This window comes from Netta rufina (assembly GCF_964035555.1).
Source record: "Netta rufina genome assembly, chromosome: Z".
Taxonomy (NCBI): domain Eukaryota; kingdom Metazoa; phylum Chordata; class Aves; order Anseriformes; family Anatidae; genus Netta; species Netta rufina.
Genome location: NC_140126.1, coordinates 45187564 through 45215084, shown reverse-complemented (window position 1 = coordinate 45215084; position 27521 = coordinate 45187564).

The window sequence follows — 27521 nt, the reverse complement described above, 5'->3', positions numbered from 1 at the left end:
GATCTGCAAAAGCTGCATTCCCTAGGAAAGACCCCACGCTGGAGTAGGGGAAGGGCGTGAGGAGGAAGGACCAGCAGACAAATCCTGATGGACTGACAACAACCCCCACTCCCCATCCTCTTGCACCACTCAGCATGGGGAGGACCTTGAAGAACTGGGAGTGAGGTTGAGCCTGGGAAGAGGGGTGGGGGAAGCTTTTTCCAGTGCAAATTTGTTGTTGTTGTTGTTTTTCTTGTTTGTTTGCCTGTTTGTTTGTTTTCCCCCATTCTCACTGCCCGGCTCTGTTAACAAGTGGCTATAAATTACATGAATCTTCCCCAAGCTGAGCCTCATTTACCCATGACAGTAACTGGTGAGCGACCTGCATGTCCTTACGCCAAACAAGGTCAACCCACCATGGGAAGAGAAGGGAAGTGAGGTCTTGCTGGTGCTTGCTTGTGCTGCAAGCCCATGGACCCCCAGGCAGGACAGCACAAGTGCTGCTGCAGGAGGCCAAGCTCCGCGTGCGTGATCAGGTGCCCTGGCTGAGGCACCACAGGGTCTGGACAACTGCACTCTCAGGGCTTCTCCCCCTGCACTTGCACAGCCTTCTCTGCCCTCATTTGTCCTGCCTGGGGCCTGGACCTGAGCGCTCCGAGTATATTGTGCCCCAGAGCCCGCTGCCGGACCCTCTGCTCCTGCAGGGAACCTCTTCCTTTTCTTGAGCATCGTGGGGCCTGGCCCTATCGACTCTGGGGGCCTCTTTGCACCTCTTGAGTTGGGTCCTTTGCTCTTGCTGGACCTCTTTCCCCTGACTTGGGTCCCACCACTCCTGGCACCACAGTTTTGCAGGGATTCCTTTGCCTGTCTCAAGTGCCACAGCACTTGGCCGTCTGCTCTTGCAGGGCTCCAGAGGCCCGATCCAAGGAGCATGGGCCTGGCCCTGGTCTTTGAGGGCTTCCTTCCCCTCCCTTGAGCACCATGGGGCCTGGCCTTGGGACCTCTTTCCACCACTTTGAGGGCTATGGGCCCTGTGCCCTGCTTTGAGCTCTGCAGAGAGGGGACGTACTTTCGCAGAGGCTCTGGGTCCTGAGGAGAAAGCGTCCCATAGGGCTGAGCCTTCTGCATCTCTAGACCCTCTGTGCCTTGCTTCGGCCGCCATGGGCTCGTTTGGGAAGCTTGGCTGCATTTCACCCTGCCAACACTTTCCCTCCGGGGACTTCCCCATGTGTCCATTTGCAAGCTTGTTACCCTTGTACTCTGGGCTGGGCTTGCTCAGGTCTTCAAAACCTCCATGCTCAGGGATGCACCCGCCTGCCTGGACAACCCCCTCTGGTGCTCTGTGTGCCTCACGGGACTTTCATTTTTCATTTCCAGCCTGAACCTCTCCGGTCCCAGCTGATGCTGCTTGTCTCTGCTCTTGCCACCAGGCAGTGCAGGGTGGGGAGAGCTTGTGGGACTGTGTGGTGCTGCCTCAAAGGCAGGCGTGAGGTTTTATTGACTGGACACTGTCGTCGAATGGATTTGGAGATGTCTGCCGTGGTCAGGGTGAGCTGATGGTGACCTGGGGAGACACGGCCAAGGCTGCAGTGCCTGGTGGAGAACACTGATGCCCAGAAGAAGACAACCACTTTGTGGGGCAGAGTGGTAATGACATTGTGCTAGACACAGACGCAGGTGCCGGGGCCAGAGCCCTGCCAGAGCGAGCGCTGCGGGGCAGGATGGCCCATTGTGATGGCTCCGAGCGATGCCCTGTGAGAGCCGTGAGCGACGCATTGTGACTGCGTGGCCCTCGCTGCTCATATGCGGGCGCAGAGTCCCACCGCGCCGGCTAGTGCCCGCACTCCGGCTGAGCGGTTCCGTGAGGTCTGGAGTGAGGAGCGAGGTTGGCCTTGGTGCTGGTGTCGTGCCCTGGGAGTTGCTGCAGTAGCTCTCAGTGCCCTTCCCAGAGCCATCGGAGCTTCTTCCGCGGCCCTGCGTCGTTCGGGCTGTCGGGAGACCCAGGACAAGAGCTCAGAGCAGCAGAGGTGAGCGCGGTGGGGACACTTTCCCCGCCCTGGGCCCTGGGCAGCTGGAAGGGTTTCCTCCTGGAGGGAGCTGCACAACTCTTCCAGCCGCCCCCGGCTCAGCCCATGACCATGGCCTCTTCTCTGCCTTTTGCAGCGTGACTCCTGCTGCTGCAGCGCCGGTGAGAGGGAGCGGCTCGTCATCATCAGTTCTCCCCGGCTCACCTCAGCACGTGGAGAGCATGGCCACGGAGCTGGATACCCGCTGTCCCATCTGTCTAGACAGCTGGGTCAATGCCAGCTATGTGGTGCCATGCCTCCACCGTTTCTGCTTTGTCTGCATCCAGCAGTGGGCTGAGACCAAGCCCGAGTGCCCCCTCTGCAAGAGGAGGATGCGCTCCATTCTACATTCAATGAAGGCAGACAACAGCTTTGAGGAGCTTGTCCTTGCACCACCTGCAGGGACATCAGCCATCGCCCAGCAGCCAGGGACAGCACCTGGACACCATGTCTTCCGACCACAGGCAGCTGGACCAGTGCAAAGGGATCCTGTGGGCAGCCTCCAACCCCATATCTGGGCATCCCTCTTCCGACGGCATCCAGCTATGCTCCAGCCCCTGCTGCCATGGCTGCGCCAGGAGCTGAGGCAGCTCTTTCAGAATGACAGAAGGGCAGCCTCTGCAGCGCAACACCATGTCATCTCTAGGCTGCGCTTCTTCGGCCTGAATGAGGCAGCTCTGACAGTGCTGCTACGGACGTCCCTAGGAAGACACACGGCTGGCTTCGTGCAGCGACTCATTGCCACTGCTGTGCAGCACTGCAGCGAGGAGGCCCAAAACCTGCTGGGTCGGGGGGCCTCCCGTGCTGCCGGAAGACAAGAGGGTAGCCCTGCAGCAGTCCCCAGCCACGCTGACACCTCAGTGGGGACACCGGCTCCTGGAGCAGAGCACTCCGAGGGAACCAACACAGAAGAGCTCCCTGGAACCTCAACTGCTGCCCTCCGGGAGGGGCCCAGCCACCCCCCATCCATCCCAGTTCCCAACCCTGGTGATCAGGAAGTGCCCCAGCAGGAACCACAGGAGGCTGAGGCTGGTCCCTCCACTGCCGGCCAGGGCAGGAACCAGCCACGCAGGGGACCCTGGCGAGCTGCGAAGAGGAGGGCCCCCACTTCCCAGGACTCTGCCCCACCTGCAAAGAGGCCACCCCGCCGACGACACTAGGACAGTGCCCCAGGAGCTGGCGTAGCTGGGGCTGGGCCAGCAACTGGGGCACGTGCCGGCATTCGGGGGGGACCAGAAGGCTCACAGCAGTCTGAAGCTATTGGACAAAAGAAATAAAACTATGAAAGCTATCGAAAAAGTCTCTGTATTGCTAACAACACGGCTGGCACTGCTGTCCCCACCCCTGCTGCCATCTGCCCCTCTTCCTACTGCTGTGCCCACCGCTTCCTCCCAGGGCTGTGGGGCCCGAAGGCCGATGGGGTCTGCTGGGATTGGGGTGCGGCGATGCCGCCCCTTCCCAGCAGGGCTGGGGTGTTCGTCTCAGCGCTTCCTTCCGCAGGTGCCCGGCCCCACTGCTGTGCTCCCCCTGACAGCGCGTGCTGCCCAGCTGCAGGCCTGCAGCTCCGCAGAGCTGCTCCCAGGGAGAGGCTTCCAGCCTGGGGTGCCCGGGGCCAGCGCGTGCCCATCTCCATCGCCCCAGGCCTGGCCTCCAGCTCACCGCCCCCTCTGCCCCCGGGGCTCGAGGCTCTGCCCTCCCGCCAGCCTGCCCTGCTGCCTGTGGCCTGGCGATGATGCTGTTGAGATAGCTCCTCCTGCACAGAGTGCGCCTTGGTGCTGCTGCTGTCTGTAGCAAGCTGGGCTTGTGCCCTGCCAAGACAGGAACCCCAAAACAATGGGAAGGGCAAAGCCAGGCACCTGGAGAGGAACAAGCCCATGGAGCAGTGCACGCCCAGCTGGAGAAGTGCTTTGCTCACGGGGACCTGGGGGGTCTCGCTGGACACCAGCTTGAACGGGCGTCAGCAACACGCCCTGGCCACGAAGAAGGCTGAGAGAAGGGCAGGCTGCAGTAGGCAAAGCACTGACAGCAGGTCGAGGCAGGTCGAGGCAGGTCGAGGCAGGTGATCCTTCCCCTCTCCTCAGCACTGCTGCTGAGGCCACCCCTGGAGGACTGCGTCCAGCTGTGGGATCCCCACCAGGAGGGAGACACGGACATACTGGAGAGAGTACAGCAATGAGCCACAGAGGCTCCAAAGGGCCTCTCCCACAAAGAAGAGCTGCGAGAGCTGGAACTGTCCAGCCTGGAGAAGGGAAGGCTCAGGGAGGACCTCATCAGTGTGTAGAAACACCAGGAGGAAGGGGGCAAAGAGCATGGAGTCAGGCTCTTCCCAGCTGTGCCCAGTGACAGGACAAGAGGCAATGGACACCAAGAGCGACACAGAAGGTTCTTCTGAGCATCAGGGAGCCCTTCTTTGCTGAGAGGGCTGTCCACGGATGGGCACAGGTTGCCCAGAGCGGCTGTCGTGTCTGTCTTCTCAGAGCTCTCCCAAAGCCACCTGGAGATGGTCCTGGGCAACCTGCTGTGTGTGTCCTGGTTTGAGCAGGGGGGATTGACAAGATGGCCTCCAGAGGTCCCTTGCAGCCTCAGCTGTTCTGTGACTCTGTGACTGCGGCACTCTCTAATGCAAATTAATTTCATGAATTAGTCACTATATTTTCAAGACCCTAATAGTATTTGGAACAAATATTTTGCAGGTTCTTGAAGACAGATATCTGCGTAAAAAGTATCAAAATAGTTCTTAAAAAAATTAATTAAAAAAAAAAAAGGATATTTTGGTCCTTTATACTAGTCCATTTTAAATCCTTGCTCCCAGGTGTAACTGTCAGAGCTGATAATGCATTCTGTTTATTGGTGCTACCAAGGCTATTATAAACATTGACAAGGTGAGGCCTTTAATCACACCAACACCAGGGACAATTAATTTCAGTGACGGTCTTATCACTGAAAGGTTCATTTTTCAGCTGTTTTAAGCTCACTGTTGGAAGGTCTGCATGACCAAATTAAAAGTGGTTGTAATCTTGCAATGATGCATACTGTCTCTCTTGATCTGACCATACTATATTCAGTGCAGATCGAGATGTTTCAAGAATATTAGCAGATAAACATTAAAAATTGATGTATCACACAGCAGATCTGTAATTAGCGCTGTACTTGAATGTTTTAGGGAATCAGAGTTGCAGATAGGTTATAATTCTTCTATTTAAAAAAATACTTAATAGTATTAATTCATTTTTGTGTAATGGTGGGATAGAAAGGCATAGTCTATAAACAGAAATGGACTCCTATCAGTAATTTTTAATGATTAGGAATTTTTTGGCTTTGTCCCACTGAGACATTGGGAATTAGTTCTCACAACAGGTCTCCTTTTCACAATTACTTCCCGTAGGAATTGGTCAGCTGCCATGATGCAGATCCATGTCATGTAAGATTATCAAATTCATACATCTTCTTATTGTATTGAAATGGGCAAAAGTGTCACACCTATCTGTGTTGTACCTCAGTTATCTGGTCAAATGAGTTACCAGATTTATCACTGAGTTTTTGTGATTATCACATGTCCACTTGTTAGAAACAGAAAGTCTGCCTGTGTCACAAGTTGTGTGGTGGTGTTCCCGTGGGCAGCAGTGTGTGACACTGATGGCACATGCATATGACTGGAACTGGGGATAGACTCATGCACTTGGAGGGCAAACACCTTTTACAAATGTCCATAGTGGTGGCATTTGCTCTCCTTCAGACAGTCCATTAGAGGACTTCTGCTTTACAGCTAAGTGCTACATCTTACCAGTTAAATTTTATTTGTGCAATATTTTGGTGGAGTCTGGTTTAAATATTGAGGGTTGTGAGCAAGATGACAGATACTGGTAGGACATTTGCCTGCTATGTAAGATGTAGATGGACAGTTGTTGGGGCAGCCACCTTATAAATGGATTGTGCATCTGTCTTTCAAAGACACAGAAGCATATGCCTGCTTCTGCAATGCCCACAGGTACAGGAGATTGTGTGAAGGAGACAAAAAGTACTGTTGGGAAAAGACCTTTGCTTACTTGCTCCTGAAGACATTCATTTCACACGTGCTGTAGATGAATTATTCAAGAATAATTAATCTTCTTGAAATACTACTTGTATAATGCAGTCACTAGTATTGCATATTTTAACCCTGTCATTCTGAATTAATGATGATAGTCAAAAAGATCTTGATGTGAGAAAAACATTTATTTGAGTTTTGTGTAAGAGAGATAAATAACATTCAGTGACTACACTGAGATTATGCTATGCTTGCACATTATTTTTGATTTGAGAACTAACATCATTATATAAAATTGTACCAATACAGACTTATTAACCCCTATTAAGATTAATTAACACCTGTTAGGGTTAATTAAGGAGTTAATTACGTTAACCCCCCTTTTCTATAAGGATGTTCAGTGTAAACATGGTAACAGGTAAATATATATATATGTTTTTTCAGACTCTGGAACTTATTGTTTTCTATACAGAGTGTGCATTGAAATGGTATTCCCAAGATTAAGATTAGAGCACATACCAAACAAAAGCACTATGGTGTTTTGTATATGGTTGGAGGAAGCTGAGGCTTTTTTTTTTTTTTTTTTTTTTTTTTCCTTAGTCTCACATTAAAAAACAAAACAAAACAAAACAACCAACCAGCCAACCAAAAAAAAACGGCTGGTATTAGCTCAAGTGCACATTCAGTGAGACGGCTGTGAAGTTAGTGGTGAACAATTGTGCAATTGGGTAGTTCTTCTGAATAAATAATTCACTTTACCATATATGCTCAGGATATAGGTACTAATCTTTTTTCGTTGTTTTTGTTTTTGTTTGTTTGTTTTTGTGGGAACAGTGAAATGTTATTCAGCAGCATTGCATATTTATATGGTGTAAAGCAGAAAAAAGTAATTGTTTTAGAGTTAAGACCTAAGGAGGTGGAGCGAAAAAGGTTCCTTGAAAATGAGCTGCATGGTATGTGTGTTCTTCTGCTTGTCAGGATGAATTGACAAAAAACAGAAAACATAGCTCAAATATGTATCTATATATGTATAACAAATGTAATCACTTAAAAACTTAGACACAAATACTTCATGCTTCCATAACTAAGTAGAAACAAAGTGCTTGTTTAATTTTGAATAACACATCAGACTAGAGTTGAGTGGGCTTCATGATATTATTTGTCACAGTGTCCTTCCTGGAGAGTCTAAGGAGAGGGTTATGCTGTGCTTATGTCAGATAAAAGGTGTCAAAGTAGGCTGTACACAGGAATGCTCCAGCCTCAGTAGTCAGTAGCTAAACAGTTACTGAATAGAGGAAAATAATCCCATCCACATGCAAGTCAAATAGAAAATAATAATAATAATAATAATAATAATAATAATAATAATAATAATAATAATAATAAAAAGCAAATTCAGTGACTTTCCAAAAAATTGTTTTATGTGTGCCTTGCACCATATAAAGCTGATAAAATGAATTTTGCACTCAGAAATTATTTTGTCTAGATCCAAAGTTATAAGAAAATCACTGTCTACTGGGAGTGATTCTGGGTCCATATTATACATTTGGTTAATCAGGTATAAATGAAAAATGGAGGCAATTGTGAATGTTAAAGACTTACAGAAAACTGACAGACAGTTACAGTGGCAGCATCATACAGGCAAGTCTTGTCAAGTCAGGCTATTTTAATATAATCCATTTGATTTAGTATCTCTTAGCAACTTCAGTTTCATGAAAGTAATGGCAAATAAGACTTACCAGTACATTCTGTAAATCATCTTCAGCTCCACTATCACCTATGCAGTTAGAAGAGTGCATAAAACAGATTAAGTCTTGTGGTTAACATTTTTACTGATGTTTTTAACATAACCACTTTTTATACACCCTCATAGTATACCCTTGACATGCATGGGGGAAGGGTTGCCATCCATCCAGATGGACCTTGACAGACTTGAGAAGTGGGCCCATGTGAACCTCATGAAGTTCAACACAGACAAAAGATGGATGATGAATGCATTGAGAGAAGCCCTGAGGAGAATGACCTGAAGGTGTACTGGTGGATGAAACCTTTGGCATGAGACAGCAGTGTGTGCTTGCAGCCCAGAAAGCCAGCCATATCCTGAGCTGCATCTAAAGAAGGTCGAGGGAGGTGATTCTCTCCCTCTACTCTACTCTTATGAGAGCCCACCTGGAGCACTGCATTCAGCTCTATCTAGTGTACGAAAGACATGGTCTTGTTAGAGCAAGTCCAGAGGAGGGACACAAACGTGATCAGAGGGCTGGAGCACCTCTCCTATAAGAGGTAAAGACAGGCTGAGGGAGTTGGGGTTGTTAGTCTGAAGAAGAGAAGGTTCTAGGGAGACCTTACAGCAGCCTTCCAGTACCTAAAGGGGGCCTACAGGAAAGCTGGGAAGGGACTCTTTTTCAGGAAGTGTAGTGATGAGGGGAAATGGTTTTAATTTATATATTTGGAAGAGATTCTTCACTATGAGGGAGACACTGAAATGGAGAAGCTGTGGATGCCCCATCCCTGGAAGTGTTCAAGATCAGGTTGGATAGGGCCCTGGACAACCTGATCTAGTGAGTGGCGTCCCTGCCCAGGGAAGGGGAGCTGGAATTAGATGATCTTTAAGGTCCCTTTCAACCCAAACCATTCTATGATTTTTAGTTAAATGAAGGAGAAAACTGGGTAATTGCATAATCTAAATTAATATGAACATTTTATTCTTAGTACAGGTTTTGGACTAAGAAACAGCTTAGATTTGGTGATAAAGTAAAAATACACCAGTTATTTCTGTGTTTTATTGTATTTTCTTTTTAGGGTTTCTTAATATGAAAAGAGATTGAGAAGCTTACGCTTAGGGTGTCATAAGATTTATGGTCTTATTTAGTCATATGTTATGGCCAAGAGACACTAGGGTTCTTTCCATGCTGTAACTTTTAACATGTAAATCACAAATGAGAGCTTTCTTTGACTAAAGCCATAAAAATCCCTTTGTCTTCAACACAGGTTACCTTTCTACTCTTTAGTCAGTTTGGTTTTAAAACCTGTGCAGTGCACATGAAAGGGTGAGCTACATGCTTGCTGGTTTCAAGACAATTTATAACCTCTGTAGTTTTATGCCACAGAAACAAGTCAAACTACACTGTAGCCTGAATTTATCAGGCTCATGAGAGAGATTCTGGTTCAAATCATAGCCTTGCCAGAGCTTTGATTGTTAGTTTGTTTCTGATTATATGGATGATAAACTGAAGCAGATTGGCATCCGCTTCTGACACTTAAAAGCTTAAAACATTCACAGATTGCTTTTGTAACCACTGGAGCTCTGGATAAGCAAAACTATGTCACATGCACAGTAAACATTAAAAGAAGAAGCCTAGTGGTGTCCCCCAAGATATCTTATCCTAGAAAGACATTCCTGATAAGTGTATTCCAAAGGTGAGTGTGTGTACGTCAAGGGATAAAGATGTTAAAAAGGAAGTGACAGGAGGAAGAAAAGGTAGAGTAAAAAAATCTGAGACATCTCTAACGTGCAATGGAGAAATTTGCTGAGAAGAACATTTAAAGTAATGTTTAAAATAATTTATTTACTGGTAGAGTAAGCATCCTGCAACCGGATTTGCAGCAGAGGAGTGAAGGTCATAAATCATATTAAGTGGGGTTTACAAGAAAAATCATTAGACAAAACAGTACAAAATCAATAAAAGCAATTCAGTCTGGAAACAAACAACATAACAATGAGGGAGGTAATGCAAGCTGCAGAAATACTGCCACTTGTTAAATTAAACTGTGCACATAATGGAATTTCAGATGGAAGACCATCCTTCCCTGGCTTCTTTGTGAGAAATGTTGAAACTGGTTCAGATCATGTCCTTCCTAGCCAGTTATTACAGCATGAAGGTGTTAGGCTTTTATAATATGGTTGTAATGCTGACAGGAATTGGGCTTCACTGAGGGAGAATATACTTCTGAATTTTAGATATAGACAGCTAAGAAACACTGCAAGCAAAGCCGTTCTGTCATGGCCCTAATACAGCACCACTATAAGGCCTCTGAGTACCAACTCTACCTAGTTCAGCATATCATGCTTTCATTTTGATGAGGGATTGCAGAATCAGGTGGCTGCAGCTCCCCTGAATTTTTCACTGTTGCTGGGATGTTGGCAGCCTCTGGGTTCTTGAGAGGCCCCAATGCTGCTTGGGGCACTGCTGACTCAATGTCAGGCACAAAACTGTCAGAGTTGCACTGTGAGATGATGATACATTAGCTGGAGGAGTGTGGCAGGAATCAAAGCCGAGGTCAACAAGGACTGGGAAGGCCTCCAGATGTGGAGAGGGGGTGAGCAGTCCTTTAAAATGACTGACTCTGAAACATTTACCTTCTCCACAACATCTTGCATGCTTTAATCCTCTAGCACTTCTAACATTTTTCCCCCAATGCTTCTATGGCTAAGATCTAATTGCTTAAACAATGTAATATAAAAATAATATAGATACTTGTTCTTGTGCAAGAAAGTGATCTTTATCCATGAATATTTTCTTTCAATAGCACCAGTTAAAAATGAAAAGGAAGCTAAAATCATACTGATTGTGAAATATCAGGTTGGGGACATGGATAACACGGAAGATCAGCCAATCCCAGAAGACAAAATATCAGAAGATCAGAAGACCAGCAAATCCCAGAAGAATATGGATACCCCATGTCCCTGCACAGCAAAACTGCAGGTGACAGATCTGTTTCCTTTACGGACACAGTGCCTTCTGGAAATGGAGCTATACGTTACAGAATGCCACAAAAGCTGTCTGTAGATCTATGGTCTCATCTGTTTAAGTCCACATCTCACAAATTCACTAGCACAGGCCCAATATCACAGGCTGGTGTTCAACAGCTAGTTTTCATAAGTAGGAGTACCGTCTTGAAACAAGTAGCTTGAACTTTGTGGGAGCGAAGGGCACTCAGTACTTGTTAACTAGTGGCATTAAGTTTTGCAGAAGTTTCTAGAAAATAAAGAATTTATTAGAAAATATGACATAGGAATAAAATAACAACAACAACAACAACAACAGTAATAATAATGCTATTAAAACAAGAATCACCTCTAGTTAAGTGGAGTCTTAACTTCCCATTAGCAGTTAAAAAAGCTATGCTTCTCATTTACTAGCCAAAAGACACTTCCTCACTGTACTGTTTTGTGCAGTTTTAAATAGAATTATAAACCTAATGTCTTCAACCACAGGAAGTGATAGTTACTTTTCATTGTGATGTCTGAATTAAAAAGAAAATTCAAACTAGAAAATAAATAAGCCCTGTCTGATGGAGGTTAGCTTTTCCTGAGCAGTAGCTAAGACAACTGAACACACACAGGAGTCATGTCAGTCATTGCTTACAGCAGAAAAATGAAAGAATCTTTCTTCATTAAGTTGTTTTTATTATTATTATTATTATTATTTTTAATGAAAGTATATTTGAGATTGAAGTTGGACACTGGATCAAAAGTTTATTATTGATCAACAAAAAGATATGGGAAGAGAACACATATGGTAAAAGGTTGTATGGCTTTGGAGGTGAAGTTTCTCTGTTTTTCACTGATGAACTGCAAGTTTCATTCCCTAACCTTTCTCTGAAGCACTGTTTGAGTAATTTAACAGACTATACAACTAAAGGCCATCATTCAATGACTTAGAAAGGGATAGTGTTTCAGCTAAAAAAGGTGGTGAAGTTAGTAAAGACACAGGGGTTTAATGATTCTTTCTCTGGCTAGACTTTCTTGCTGATTAGGTCTTTAATGGGGCATTGCAGTTCAAAAGTGACAGGGCTTGGCTGAAGCAGACAAACATTTCTTTGCTGAGGCTTCTGGACTTAACCAGGTCTTTGTGACTACTTCTGATTTGTAGCACCTTAGATTAACACTTGGACAACTTGATGCTAAAGACTGTCCCTAAATCCATATGCATTCACAAAGCATGGTCCTGTCTCTGCTTCAAGGCCGGCCATACTATCTGCTATTTGGAAAAAGTCAGCAAGCAGAATGTAGTTAAATGTTGTTATGTTACACAAATGAAGAGAATTGAAAGTATGGGTTAATCTAATAAAATATTCCATAGGAGTTGACCTCAAGGACAATCTCAAGAAAACATAACTTCCTGTGAAAGGAATAAGTTATGTACAAAAGAGTGTTATCATGCCTTTGTTCAGAATATATTCTGAGGTTCAACTATAGAACTGCAGAATTTCGTGTATAGTCAGCAGTAAGTGCACTGTGGACAGAAAAAGAAAGCAATCGTTTTTATTTCAAAAAGAAAAAAGATATTAAAAAAAAAAAAACACAACTCCTAAATTTAAGTTCATGCTAAATCTGAATTTATTTATTAGAAATAAAACTACTTTATCTGCAGAAAGACCTTATATTAGAACTATGCATACATATTCTTTGTAGGCAAAACTGGCTATGCCTGTATAAGTGAGTAAATAAGAATAGCTTATGTCGCTTTGGAGCTACAGCTGTATCATCCATGTATTCTATGATTTTATGATTCGATCTTTATGAAGCAAGGGAATAAAAAACTTCTTGGATTTCACTCTAAATCTCAGGGGAGCAAAGAACAAAGGTTCATTCTCCAATAGATAATGTTCAGGACTGTAAGAACTGATGTCAAGGCCCTTCACATTTTCTGATGAATGAGTGACCAGGTAAATTTATGAGAAAGCAAGCACCAATATTTTGATATTCACTGGCATTTTTTTCTCCACAAAAAGAACTAGGATTCCAAGGGTTCACGCAGAGATCTTTATTTCTTTATATATCCTTTCCCACAAATCCCACTCTATGTTTCTCTTAGTGCTGTCCATAACAGAGAAAACTTCACAGAAAATCTTTAATGACACAAATTACTTGAGAAGACACTGCAGTTAGAAATCTTTTCAGTGAAGGCAAGGCAAAGGTCTAAACTAATTATTTCTTGTCCTTAACCAGTGTACCACCTTCAGGATACCTGCCATGATGATATCAGCACAAGCAGCACACTGAAAAAGTATTGAGAAAATAGAAGGGTACACCTCCTGTTATTGATAGTCTTCTGCTGTGGAAACTGGCAGTCATCTCACTGCGCTTGGTGCAAGGTCCAGCCACCTCTCTAAGTATTCAATGAAGTTTCCAGGAGCTCTGATTGATTTGATGTAGTATTATTCATGGATTGAAAAGTTACTGGTCTTCTGGTGATATGTGAAGTGGATTTTGCTCCAGGTCCCCTAAATTGGGTGACACCATCATAAAAACCTGCCAGCTCCATGGGCATCCCCGCTGGAATCTCCACTACTGATATCTGGACAGGCACAGTCTGCCTCCCTCCACAGGGAAGTTGTAGCTGCACAGGGTACAGAAGCTCATATCACAGAAGGTATGTGTTGCCTCCTTGTTGCAAAAACAGAGAGACCACAGCTCGATCTATCTCACATGTTACCAAAGGGCCCATCTTTGTGTGTGTAAATTCCTATAGTAAATCACTTTGTAAAAGGCCTACTGTTATTATAAGTTGTTACAGTGTAGAAGTTTACCCAGAAATGTAACTTAATTTTTAATATACCATTATCTTGCCATACTTTCTTCTCCCTCTCAAAAGTAATTGATCTATTTTTTAAAACAATTCTATTTTATGTTAAAACAAAAACAACCACTACAACAAACTGTTAAACTGAAAATTGCTAGCAAAGACATATAGCAGATAGTGTATGACTTTCTGATTTCAACAGCACTGTCATGATCATAATGAACATTTCTCCTCTGAGATTAAGTAACCATGTTAGAATTTAAAAAAAATAAATGAAAGTGAGGGCCTGCTTTTATTTTTAACCTAAAATACCCTTTATTCTAAACTCTTCTGACAGCCATGTTTCATGTGACCTTCCAATATGATAAACAGTTCAATTAAATACTGTCCTGAAAGCCATTCAACACAAGAACAGAGCACTTGTCTCTATCCCATCTCATTTCCATAATCCTTTTTAACACCCAATGCATAATAGAAATATATATATATATATATATCAAACAATTTGTCGAGTCCCATAGCATTCACCCCCTCGTCTCTCCTCCTTTCATCTTGCTATTTTGTAGGGATGATTTATCCCATAGGTGAATGCGTTACTCTTTAATTACTTTAGGGGGAGCTTAACATAGATATGAATAATCCAATAAAAAGATAGTTCCATTCCTGCAGTTACTTCTTCTCATGTCAGTGTCTGATTTGCTAACACCTGCCAGATGCTTGCCAATGACTATGTGTAACCAGTTCTTACTGGTGTCAGAAGAAATTTAAGGAAACAATAATCCCATAGTATAAACTATTTGTCTCTATACAAATTAATTTACTACAGCTTTTAAAATGAGAGCTTACTTGCTTTCTTTTTAAATGCACCATATAACATCAAATGAGATGTTTTGTATTTACATTGATATGAAAATATGGGCATCGAGTGCACCCTCAGTAAGTTTGCAGATGACACCAAGTTAGGTGCGTGTGTCGATCTGCTTGAGGGTAGGAAGGCTCTGCAGGAGGATCTGGATAGGCTGGACCGATGGGCTGAGGTCAACTGCATGAAGTTCAACAAGGCCAAGTGCCGGGTCCTGCACCTGGGGCGCAATAACCCCAAGCAGAGCTCCAGGCTGGGAGAGGAGTGGTTGGAGAGCTGCCAGGCAGAGAAGGACCTGGGAGTGATGGTGGATAGTCGGCTGAATATGAGCCAGAAGTGTGCTCAGGTGGCCAAGAAGGCCAACGGCATCCTGGCTTGTATCAGGAACAGTGTGACCAGCAGGGCTAGGGAGGTGATCGTCCCCCTGTACTCAGCTCTGGTGAGGCCGCACCTCGAGTACTGTGTTCAGGTTTGGGCCCCTCGCTACAAGAAGGACATCGAGGTGCTTGAGCGGGTCCAGAGAAGGACAACGAAGCTGGTGAGGGGCCTGGAGAACAAGTCCTATGAGGAGCGGCTGAGGGAGCTGGGCTTGTTCAGCCTGGAGAAGAGGAGGCTCAGGGGCGACCTTATCGCTCTCTATAGGTACCTCAAGGGAGGCTGTAGCAAGGTGGGGGTTGGTCTGTTCTCCCACGTGCCTGGTGACAGGACGAGGGGGAATGGGCTCAAGTTGAGCCAGGGGAGTTTTAGGTTAGATGTTAGGAAGAATTTCTTTACCGAAAGGGTTGTGAGGCATTGGAACAGGCTGCCCAGGGAAGTGGTGGAGTCACCATCCCTGGAAGTCTTTAAAAGACGTTTAGATGTAGAGCTTAGGGAAATGGTTTAGTGGGGTCTGCTAGCATTAGGTCAGAGGTTGGATCTTGAGGTCTCTTCCAACCTAGAAATTCTTTGTGTGATTCTGTGTGTGTGTGAAAATTTTTCAGGAAACAGGGCCACAAATTCTGGGCAAGCCCATTCTCTAGGACAAACCTTGCTTTAAAACATCATAGTATTTTATTTGTAAACATCTTAGTTTTTGTTATCTAAAGCTGTTAAAAAAAAACACAAAATATTTGGAAGCACACATTCAGAAAGACTCGGCAGTTGTAATGGATAGAAATAAAAATACACAGAAAGAGTAACATTTTTATTTTAGTATAAAATAAAACTAGACTACAAATTGTCAAAATTTGTGGAAACAAGCAAGAAACTTCCACTTCAGACTGCATATGCTGTTTAGTACAGTCACTGCTTTTGCACCCTGAGTTTTTTTTTTGTTGTTTTTTTTCTTTTACCTGCCCACTGGGGTGACTGAAATGCAAATCCTATTCTAGAAATGATGATTTTTCACTTCAGATGATTCTGTGAAGTGCCTAAAATATGTTGCTATACAGAAAAGAATATTCTGAAGGCAATCTGTGTGTTTAATTATATCTATACATTTCTCTATACACATCCTTAGATGTATTATGTAAATACAAATTTGGTCCATAATTCAGTCTTTTTTTTTTTTTTTTTTCTAAATATGGACAAATCAAGACAATGTTGTATGATATTTGTAAGCAAGCACTTGGCTGTGGAAAGATTTACTTTTTCAATTATATTTTAAAAAAATCCATTTGTGACTTATTCCTGGATGTAGACATACTTTTGTAATTAGTTGCCTTAATTCAGACCCATTGAACCTAGTGTCAAGAGAGTTAATGGTCTTGAGGAAATTTACATTTATTTTATTTTTGTTAAATTCTGTTCCTATTTAAAGTCATGTGTAAGTTAATGGATGTTTGCAAGCATTTTAAAGAACCAGTCCACACAATAATTTACCTTGTTGCTACACTTGTATAGTATTTATTATTTGTGTCCTGATCTCACTCTTAACAAAATCAATAGCACAGCAAAGCTACAATGTTTTTGGGTCATTTGCTGGCATCACTAAATTTTTATTAATTTAAGTCCACCTGCTGTATCTCAGCTTATCTCATGGCTTACAAAGGTTGCCAAAAGTTCCTGTATAAAAGTAGGCTGATTTCCATCTATCTGTTATGTACTAGTTTTAAACAGAGATATATAACTAAAGTAGGTCACTGTACCATTGTACAGGAATTTTACACAAATCTGCAGATACGACATGAGAAACGTCTTGTATTGCAGATGCAACTTATAAACCAGGGAATCCAAAAGAATTTTGCACATCAGTTGTGAAGCTAATTGGTATTTCATACTTACAAACGAAAAAAAAGATACAACACTTAAAAGAAAAATATTTTGTTGTTTCTGTCTTTCTGTTAATTTAACATTGTAATCCTTATTCTCAAACTGGTTTTAAATGGGTATTACAATTTCTTCAATCCTGTTGACAAAATGCTCAATTTCAGTACATAACTATATATGCGTGGAAAGAAAGAAAAAAAGCTTAATGTGAAGATGTGCCACATTATATATGTTCAAGTGAATAGATGTTTTCAGTGAAGAAAGCATGTCCCTGCCCTTCATCTACAATGTTTATCAGATATGCTTTTCTTTATAACACAGTACCCTTCCAACACAGTTAGCACCCAGATTACATCCTAAGAAAACACCTATTACATACGTGAAAGTTGCCAAGAGGATTTATGCGCTTGTTGAGCAATATTTTTTCTTCTTTCTTTTTAATGGCTAAGTTCAGCTTAACTATTTAAACATTCACTTTCATGCCTCTTAGTTCTGCACATTTTTTTTTTTTTAATTCAGAAAACTGATGGAAATCTGAAACTACTCCAAGGATCTAACTTGTTGAACACTGATTTAATGACATTTAGATTGAAGTTTTGTTCCATTACTGTTTTATTGTTTTATTTAACTTACAGATCCTGGACTTACTATCTGTGGTGCTTTTCCCACAGGAGTCCAGCTTGTTACTTTCTATGTATTTGAAATGTGCTTTACTGCAGTAGAGCCATCTTGTCCTATGCAGTGATGCCAACGTATTTTAATTTAAGTTAAAGCTTAAGGGTTATGGGCTGAGCTATAAACTGTAATTTGAGAACATAGCCTTTTCTCAGCTAATTTACCAACTTCTCTTTCATAAGTGTAAACAGTGGAGAGTCACTTAGTTACTTTATTATATATATATTATATATATTATATATATATATATATTATATGTATTTATATAAATATATATACATACTATATATATTATATATATTATATATACATAAAATATGTATATATGTATATATATAGAATATGTATATATGTATATATACATATATACGTATATGCATATATACTGTATATGTATATATACATATATACATATATTTATATACATAAATATAATATATACATATACATATATACATATATACATATATATTATATTTATGTATATATAAAGTGTATTACAGGGATTGTCTTTATTTTTTAAGAAACTTAATTTATTTAAACTAACTTCTGGACAAAGACTGTAGTTGTTCTGGTCCTATTTCATTTGTTGAAATGTGACATAAAATAATGGAGAATCTTGTTATTGAAAAGTTTATTTTATAAACTTTTTATATTTTTTAATAAAAATATTTATTAATATTATTAATATAATATTTATAAACCTTTTTATAAAAAGTATATAAATAATGATGTTTTGGGGTTATTAGTCCCAACATTGAAAAAAGACAAATTCTTAGTCCTTTCTCTTGTGGGACAAATTGATGCTATGATAGAATTTTTAATATGTGTGTATTGATGAAATGATCATTTTGCAATAATTTATGAATAGTGTGCATTGACCTAGTTGTTAACTGCAGTAGTATTTATATTTATTTTCAGGTCGAGAACTAAAAGCAAGAGGGAAAGATGCAGCTCCAAGTAACCCTGAAACAAAATCTAGTTGTAAAAAATAAATAAATAATGATTTACTTCTAGACATCAAAAAACTGTGGATCAGTGGTACATGAATTTTGCAGATTTTCATTTGGTGCATATCTACAGGCTACTAAACTGATTTAACAGCTCATTACTTCCAGGACGGGAAACTCTGTACCCCACACAAAGCTTAGTTTCATTCTTTCTCCTGTACTGGTTCTTGTGTTCAACAGCAGTCAAAGGAACACCTACTCCAATTGGAATAAAAACACATTAAACATATTTAACCCCAAACTGGTGAGATACTTTAAAGCCTGTAGCTGAAATACTATGACAATTCTTTTTGAAGTGGCCTTATTAAAGTTTAATCTCAGGGAAAGCAGCCTAGTGGCTCAGCTGAAATTCTGGTCTAGTTTTATTTCAGTTTAACTGCTTAAATTAATGCACTCATAAATTCATTTAACTTGAATAATTATTGGTATTTCAGCTAAACCCCCCAAAATCAGATTTTTCAGTGTAATACTGTGATATTTCATGCTCACATTTTGACTGACTGCACCATACTCACTCAGTTATCTCTGTGTAGCATGGACCACCGCACATTTCCATTCTGTGTTTCTACACTACTGTTGCATGAAAAACAGTGGACTAGTGCTCAGATATCTGAATAGCTGACTTTGGTGGTTGTGATGTTTTTACCCTGCTGGGCAGCTAAACTCCACCACAACCTCTCTCTCACTCGCCCTCCTCAAAGGAAAAGGGGAGAAAAAATGTTGGAAAGGGATCGAGGCTTGGGATAAGAACAGGAAGATCACTGAAATATTATCATCATGGGCAAAAGAGACTCAGCATAGGGAGATTAATTTAATGTATTGCTTAATACTAGCAGACTACAACAGTGAGAACAAAAGCAAACTAAAATACCTTCCCCTGTATCGCTCCAGCACAGGTCTCCCACGGGCAGCAACTCCCACCACATCCGCCTGCTCCACCAGGGGCTCCTCCACCCATGGGGGGGCTGCAGTTTGGAGATCTGTTCCATGTGGGACCCATGGGCTGCAGGGGGACAGCCTGCTCCACCAGGGGCCTCTCCCTTCACAGGCCTCAGGCAAACTGCTGGCAAACTGCTGCTGCCTGCCTGGAGCACCACCTGCCCACCTTCTGCACTGACCTTGGGGTCTGCAGGGCTGCTTCTCTCACATTTTTTTACTCCTCTGTCCCAGCTACTGGTGCACTGGTGCACAGCGGTTGCTTTTTTTTTTTTTTTTTTTTTTTTTTCTTTCCTTCATCTGCTCTCCGAGAGGCCCAATCAGCATCAGTCCCTGGCTCTGGCCAGCGGTGGGTCCCTTTTGGAGCTGGCTGGAGCTGGCTCTGATCTGACATGGGGCGGCTGCTGGGCTCTGCTCACAGAGACCACTTTTGCAGGCCCCCTGCTACCATGCACTTGCCACATAAATACTGCCAATATGGTGGTATTTTTCAAAACTTAACTCAAGGTTTCTTTTTTAATCTACCTCTTTTACATTTATGTAAAACTCTCCTTTCCTTCAATGAATGAGCTGGAAGGTCCATACAGAAATTAAATGCACTTCTGTGAGGCAGTGATCTCCAAATACAAAAGCAAAGAAAGATTCTAAGGTCAACAGTGAATCTAATGGGAATATTTACATATATAAGTTTCATTTTTGAAACAGCAGGAAGGACTGCTTCACAGGAAAATGCTCTTAGATTCTCCTGAAACAAACAGGGTCTCCAGCTGGGAAACAGGTCCTTCTTATACAGTTTCTTCCACTTCCTTCCTCAAAGCTGTTGTTCTTCCAGTAGGCTGGGGAAGATTTTGCTCTTCATTTAAATAATCTTGTTTTGCGGTTAAGTTATAACCTATACTCACCAAAGCAGCTGAAACGTCAGTGAAGAAGACAATCCTTTAGTTATTGGGACATTATATCTATTTTATTGAGGTTCAGTAAGTTCTAAGTGGTCCATCACCTACTCTATGTGGAGAGGGTAACCTAATCATTTATTTTATTTTATTTTATTTTATTTTATTTATTTATTTATTTTTTCTGTGCACTCCAGAAAATAGTGTTGTTTTGCATCATTACAGTTTACCAAGTGGACTTGCTGTCAAGCAAATATCCGTACTATACAGTGCATCAGAAGTAATCCCTCTGGCATTAAAAGACTGGCATTTAACTTGTTGTAGAGCAGTCAGGGATCCATTATGATTATGACATGGAGTAAGAAGAAGAAGATGAGCCTTATTATCATTTCCAATAGTCCGACAACCATATATGTCTCCAGCTAGTATTACAAATTCGGAGTCAACTTAGCTTTATAAGATTTATTTATGAGGTCAATAAAAGGCAAGTAAACAGCGCTGAGTGCATGGGGAGTCTGGGCTCCTCCAACACACACACACGTTACATAAGGTGGCTGGTTTTTATGCTCCTAGGCTAATACATATTCATTATAACTTCTAGAAAAGACAGGGTTATTATAATTAATTCCTGGAATCTGAACCCTCCCACTACTGCATGCATATCAGTCTCTGGTGGTCCCTCTGGGGGTCTCTCGTGCTGAAGGCTCGTAGTCTTCCTCCCAGGCTTTGTCCTTGTCCTTCTCCTTTGTCCATCTTGGCCAGATATCAGAGACTTGCACAGCGTCCCATGCAAGCTTTGTCTTTCAGTCATCCTTCAGCTTTCCCCTTCTCCTTAATCTCTTGGCCGGATATCAGAGACTTGTGTAGTGCCCATGCAATAGTCACAATAGCTAGCAGTTATTCTGAAACCCCTTTGTTCTTATATCCCCGGAGACTCAAGGTTTACCCTTCAAACCCTCTATTGACACAAATTGATGGAACATTCCTTATACTAGAAAGCTCAGTAATTTTATATATGTGGTAGCAATTTGCATGAGAACCTCCTATTGCTCATTAAATTGCTAAAAGAGGTCATTTCTGTGGCCATTTTCACAGGGAAAGTACTTAGGAAAAACAGGCAGTACAAATTATATTAATCATAACAACAATCTGCAATCTCCAAAGAATCACAATTCCATTCAAGATAATGATAACAGCCATGGTTGGTTAGCTTTTGATTTATGTTATGTTTATCCAACCATTTCATAAGTAGTAATTCAATTTTGTTTCTTGTATTACCTATTGAATTTACCCCTTAAAAAAAAAAGGGCTTTAAATGTTATATGGGCTTGTTTAGCTATCAGTAAGAATCTCTCTATCCATCTATCAGAAAGTGGTTTCAAAAACAAATTAATTGCAACATATATGATGAAGTATTGAATAATGCTGAAACAATGAGCAGTTAAGGAATTACTGCAATTGCCTAATGGGGGGAAGGCATTTTTGGTTTCTTTCCTTTGTTTCTCCCTTCTCTAGCTTGTTATTAATAGGCAATAAATTTTACTGTCTCTCTACTCTGAGTCTGTTTTGCCTGCCACAATAATTGTTGAGAGATCTCCTTGTTCTTATCTCAACCCTTGAGCACTTTTCATCATATTTTTCTACCCCTTCCCCTTTGAGGAAGGGGAGTGAGAGGTTGTGTTTGAGCTCAGTTGCCTACTTGAGCAAAACCACCACACCCTCCTGTAGTGGGGAGCCCAGAACTGGACACAATACTTGAGCTGTGGCCTCATCAGGTCTGAGTAGAAGGAGAGGAGTACCTCCCTTTACCTGTGGTCAACACTCTTTCAAATGCAACCCAGGATATCATTTGCCTTCTCAACCACAACAGCACATCACTGACTCACGGTCAGCCTGCTCTCCCCCAGGACTCCCAGGTATCTCTTTGCAGAGCTGCTCTCCAGCAAGTCAGTTAGCCTGTACCAGTGCTTGAGGTTATTCTGCCCCACATGCAGGACCCTACCATTGTTGAACTTCGTGAGGTTCCCCTCTGCCCAACCATCCAGCCTGTCAAGATCCCTCTGAATGGCAGCACAGACCTCTGGGGTATCAGCCTCTCCTCCCAGCTTTGTGTCATTGGCAAACCTGCTGAGGGTGCACTCTGTTCCCTCATCCAGATCACCGATGAATAAGTTGAACAACACTGGTCCCAGTATTTACTCCTGGGGGACAATACTAGCTACAGGCCTCCAACTGATTCCGCACCACTAAGCACAACCCTCTGAGCTCTGCCATACAGTCAATTGCCAATCTACTTCACCATCCACTCATCTAGCCTGCATTTCCTGAGCATGTCTATGAAGATATGGGAGGCAGTGTCAAAAGCCTTGCTGACATCAAGGTACACCACATCCACCACTTTCCCCTCATCTACCCAGCTTGTCATCTAATCTTAGAAGGCTATCAGATTGGTTAAGCATGATTTCTCCTTGGTGAATCACCCTTTCAGGGATGGAGTTGAGACTGACTGGCCTGTAGTTTTCTGGGTCCTCCTTCTTGCCCCTTTTGAAAACTGGAGTGACGCTGACTTTCTTCTAGTTCTCAGGCACCTCTCCTGTTCTCCATGAACTTTCAAAGATGATGGAGCAATCTAGCAAGAACTCCCACCAGCTCCCCCATCACATGGGAGTGCATCCCATCTGGGCCTATGGATTTGTATGTGTCAAGCTTGCCTAAATTATCCCAGACCTGATCCTTCTTGAAAATCTTCCTTTATCTAGACTTTCTTTCTTGTCTCCAGGGTCTGGGATTCCTGAGGGTAGGTCTTAGCAATGAAGACTGAAGCAAAGAAGGCATTCGGTAACTCAGCCTTCTCTGTATCCTTTGTGAACAGGGTACCCAACCCATTCAGCAGCAGGTTGACATTTTCCCTGGTCTTCCTTTTTCTACTGAAGTATTTGAAGAAGCCCTTCTTGTTATCCTTGACACCCTTTGTCTTTATTATTATTATTAATTATAATTATTAATAATAATTATTAATTAGTATTAATAATGTTATATTAATAATTGTTATATTAATAGTATTAATATTATTATATTAATAAAAATGTTTTATTTTCTGTCATAATAAACTGCTTTATCTCAATCCACAAGCTTTTACTTTTCTTCCAATTCTCTCCCTAATCCCACAGGATGGAGGGTAAGTGAATGGCTATGTAGTGCTTAGATGCTGGCTGGGTTAAACCACAACAAAATGATGAATCTTTCTCAAGTTCCTTGTAGTAGCTACAATCCAGAGGAAGTGATTGCAATGTGGCTCTTGTTGATTGTTCTGCCAAAGTCTGTAAAAATCAGTATCCACCAAGATAAAAAAAATTAACTGCTTAAATTACTCTTCATTTCAAATGAACATGCAGATCAGTCAAGATTCATTAAGACTGTGTCTATAAATCCGTGAAAACGATTACCTTTCCTTTTAAAATGTCTTTGTTATTATCTTTGCAAACTAAGAAAAAAGACCCGCCCTCTGAATTTCTAAAGTTTAGTTTGTTCATATTTGAGGAAAAATGAAATACATAACACGAATGGACTTCCTGTACTTCAGTTCACCTTTCAGTTCATAAAGGTATCCATTTGAACAGCTATTACTGACTCTTAGCTTCAAACAAAATATACCTAAGTGGACAACAGCTTTATGTTCAGAAAACACATTCAACTCACATTCTCTGTATCTTCATTTCTATAAACCTCCAACTCAATATGGTCCTGAAGCACTTCCAAGCAATTCATCTACATCTATTAGAGCTTATTTCACGTGTTCAGATTTCTTTTGTAAGCCACAGTACATATTTCCTCAAGATGAAGGCTGAGAAAATTGATGTTCAGTGTGGAGAAGAAAGGAGACTATAGTAGCCTTACAATACTTAAAAGGGACCTACAGGAAAATGGGGAGAAAAATGATAGATCTACATTAGACATTAGGAGGAAATTCTTCACTGTAAGGCTAGTTAGGCACTGGAACATGTTGCTAAGAGAAGTTGTGGATTCTCCATCCCTGGACATGTTCAAGGTCAGGCTGAATGGGGTCTTGGCCAACCTGATCTTGTGGGTGGGCAAGGGGGATTGGATTTAGATGATTTCTAAGGTCTCTTCCAACCCAAGCCATTCTATGTTTCTATGAATACAAAACAGTAAATGACTTTGCTGCTGCTTGTTACCATCATCTAAGTACTTACTTACCACAAAGTGTAAATAATGAGAGCTAGAAATGAAATTTCTGATCCCAAATCCTTAATTAATTTGAGTTTAGTAAGTTGTTGAAAGAACCCCTCAGCCTCACTACTGCTTTATTGTCATATGAATTTTCTCTTCACACACATGAACACTAACAAATTTGGATTATTATCTTGAAAACTAAATCACATTTAGAGGGTCAATATATTATGAGCTACTGAAAATTAGTCAGTGCAAGTGGTTGTAATAGATTGCCTCTGGCCTAGGCAAAGAACAGGGGCATTAAAACATATGTGTTTTATCTACCAGAAGTCAGTATCCATGGAATCCTTGTGTTTCCCTGCTGGGCTTTGCTGACAAAGACCTGCCTCACTTTCCTGGATAGCATTCTTAGAACATTTGTTCCAAATGATAAGATCTAAACTGTCACAGGGTTTCAAAAACAGCATGAAATCTCAAATTATATGTGCCTGGGAGATTAAAAAGAATTCAGGGATAGAAGCACAGCACTGAAATTAATTAGCCATGCCACTAAATTAAGCATAACATCAGCACCTTTGGAGTGGGTGGTAAATTGTGCATGTACTTTTTCTAAAAGTTGTTTGATATGGGGGGAAAAACCTTTTCCTGTTGAGACAAGTGTGAACAGGCTAGCTGATCTTTTTAGGAAGAAAATAAATCCTGGAGAGAAGAGACCTACAACTAGAGGTGTTCCATGTTATCACTTTGTCAGAAGTTTGGTTCAACAGTTTGCACAGCTTTTGCAGGGGGACTGTAGAGGTTTCAAACAGAAAACTAGAATTATTCACCAAAGATTTCCCTAGGCTCTTAAAAGGATTCAGGTGATTTTCAGAATGAGGAAAATGCAGCAATCAAGATATCTTTCTTGCCAAGCACCTTTGGAAACTGTATTTGCTGAAGAATTCTGGGAGTTATTAACATGGACCTGCAAGTATCATCTAAACCATAGACTTAAGTCATCTGCAAGGCTTTTTACTTCTCTTCCCATGTTAAACAGCAACATTTAAAGAGACTGAGATTGCAGATGCTGATCAGTGGTATTATGACTCCTTTTTTTAAATGAATTACAATAAGGATTTTTTTCATTAGCCTTGTGTAAGTGGTCAGAGTCTCTCAGAAGTTAAGGCCTCTTTGACATGGAGGGGATCAATACACATATTTAAAATTCTACTGCAAAACTCACCTCTGATACCTACCTAATTATAAACTGTTTTCAATGCACAAAACTTCATGTGTGGCAAATGGTTGACAAGAACAATCTTCAAAAATCCTTGATGCCAAAGCTGTAATAAAGTGGGATGATTTTCAAAAGAAATCAGCCTCCTGTTGACAGCTCCCAAGTGCAGCACATTAAAAATCAGTATGTTTTTAAAGCATTTGGTCATTTACTTCTCCAACCTGTGAATGACATTTTTTTAATACTATGTTTTTAACAGCAAATAGAAAGGAAGAATGAATGGAGAAATAAATAAACAAAGTGTGGAATACATGATTTACATATCCTGTTTGTAGTTTCTATTAAAGTAGTTCAGAGCCTTAATTTTAAAAAATACTATTAAGTAGTGCTTTGTCATGTGGACACAGACATTGATGAAGACAATAAGGTTTATCAATTTGTGTAACTACCTTTCTTTGCAATTCGAATTTGCTCATCCTCCTCTTGTGAGGCTGAAGTTGATTCAGTGATATTACTTCTGAGTTCAAACAAGGGTATCGAATAGAAAGATGTATTGAAAAATGAATTAAAAGAGATGAAAAACTGCAGTTACTGGATATTAGTGATGATCACAATAAATATTATTGTTGCCACGCTTTAAGCTTTTTCTAAATGTTCTTTTTGCTAGTGAGAGTAGCGTTTTATAGGACCCCAAAGTGTAGTGGGAGCTTGGCAGAAGATACTTTAAGGTTTTAGAGCCCAGGACTGTAGATTTCTGTGTGATTTCCAGTAACAGCACACAAAGGAGTGATTATCATGGACAAGATGAATCTGAGGAAACTAAAGAAATCAGGGGAGAGTGGAGGTGGGGAACCTGCCAGGATCAGACAAGAGAGTGTTCAATAGGCAAGACAGGGCAGACAGACCTGCCTTAAAGTTTATTTTCTTTGTTGTCAATGTGTATGTGATTATTTGTTTTGTTTTGTTTTTGTTTGTTTGTTTGTTTGCTTGTTTTTGTTTATCATAGAATCATAGTATGACAGAATTGCTTGGGTTGGAAGGGACCTTAAAGATCATTTAATTCCAAGTCCCCTAACATAGGGACACACCCACCAGATCAGGTGGCTCAGGGCCTATCTAACCTGGTCTTGAACATCTCCAGGGATGGGACATCCACAACCTTTTGGCTTCAGGACGAACCCTCTGAGTGAAGAATTTCCTCCTAACCTCTAATCTAAATCTCCCATTTTTTAGTTTGAAACCATTCCTCCTTGTCCTGTCATTATTTGCCTGAGTAAAAAGTTGCTTTCCATCTTTTTTATAAGTCCCCTGTAAGTACTGAAATGTTGCAATGAGGTCACCCCTGAAGCCCTCTCTTCTGTAGGCTGAGTAGCCCCAGCTCTCCCAGCCTTTGTTCATAAGAGAGGTGCTCCAGCCCCTTGATCATTGTGACCCAGCCCCTTGTGACCCTTATCTGGACCCATTTTAACAGATCAACATCCTTCTTGTGCTGGGGGCTCCAGACTTGGAAGCTGTAGTCCAAGGGGGGCCTCACAAAAGGGGGGACAATCCTCTCCCTCAACCTCCTGGCCATTCCTCTTTTGATGCAGCCCAGGATGCAGTTGGCCTTCTGGGTTGCAAGTGCACACTGCTGGCTCATGTCAAACTTTTTGTCCACCAGAACCGCCAAGTCCTTCTCCACAGGGCTGCTCTCAATGAGTTCTCCCAGTCTGTACTTGTGTCTGGGATTGTCCCAGCCCAGGTGCAGCACCTTGCACTTTGTGTTGTTGAACATAATTAGGTTCACATGGGACAAATATTCAAGCTTTTCCAGGTCCCTTTGAATGGCATCTCTTCCTTCTGTAGTACCAATCACACCACTCAGCTTGGTGTCATCTGCAAATATAC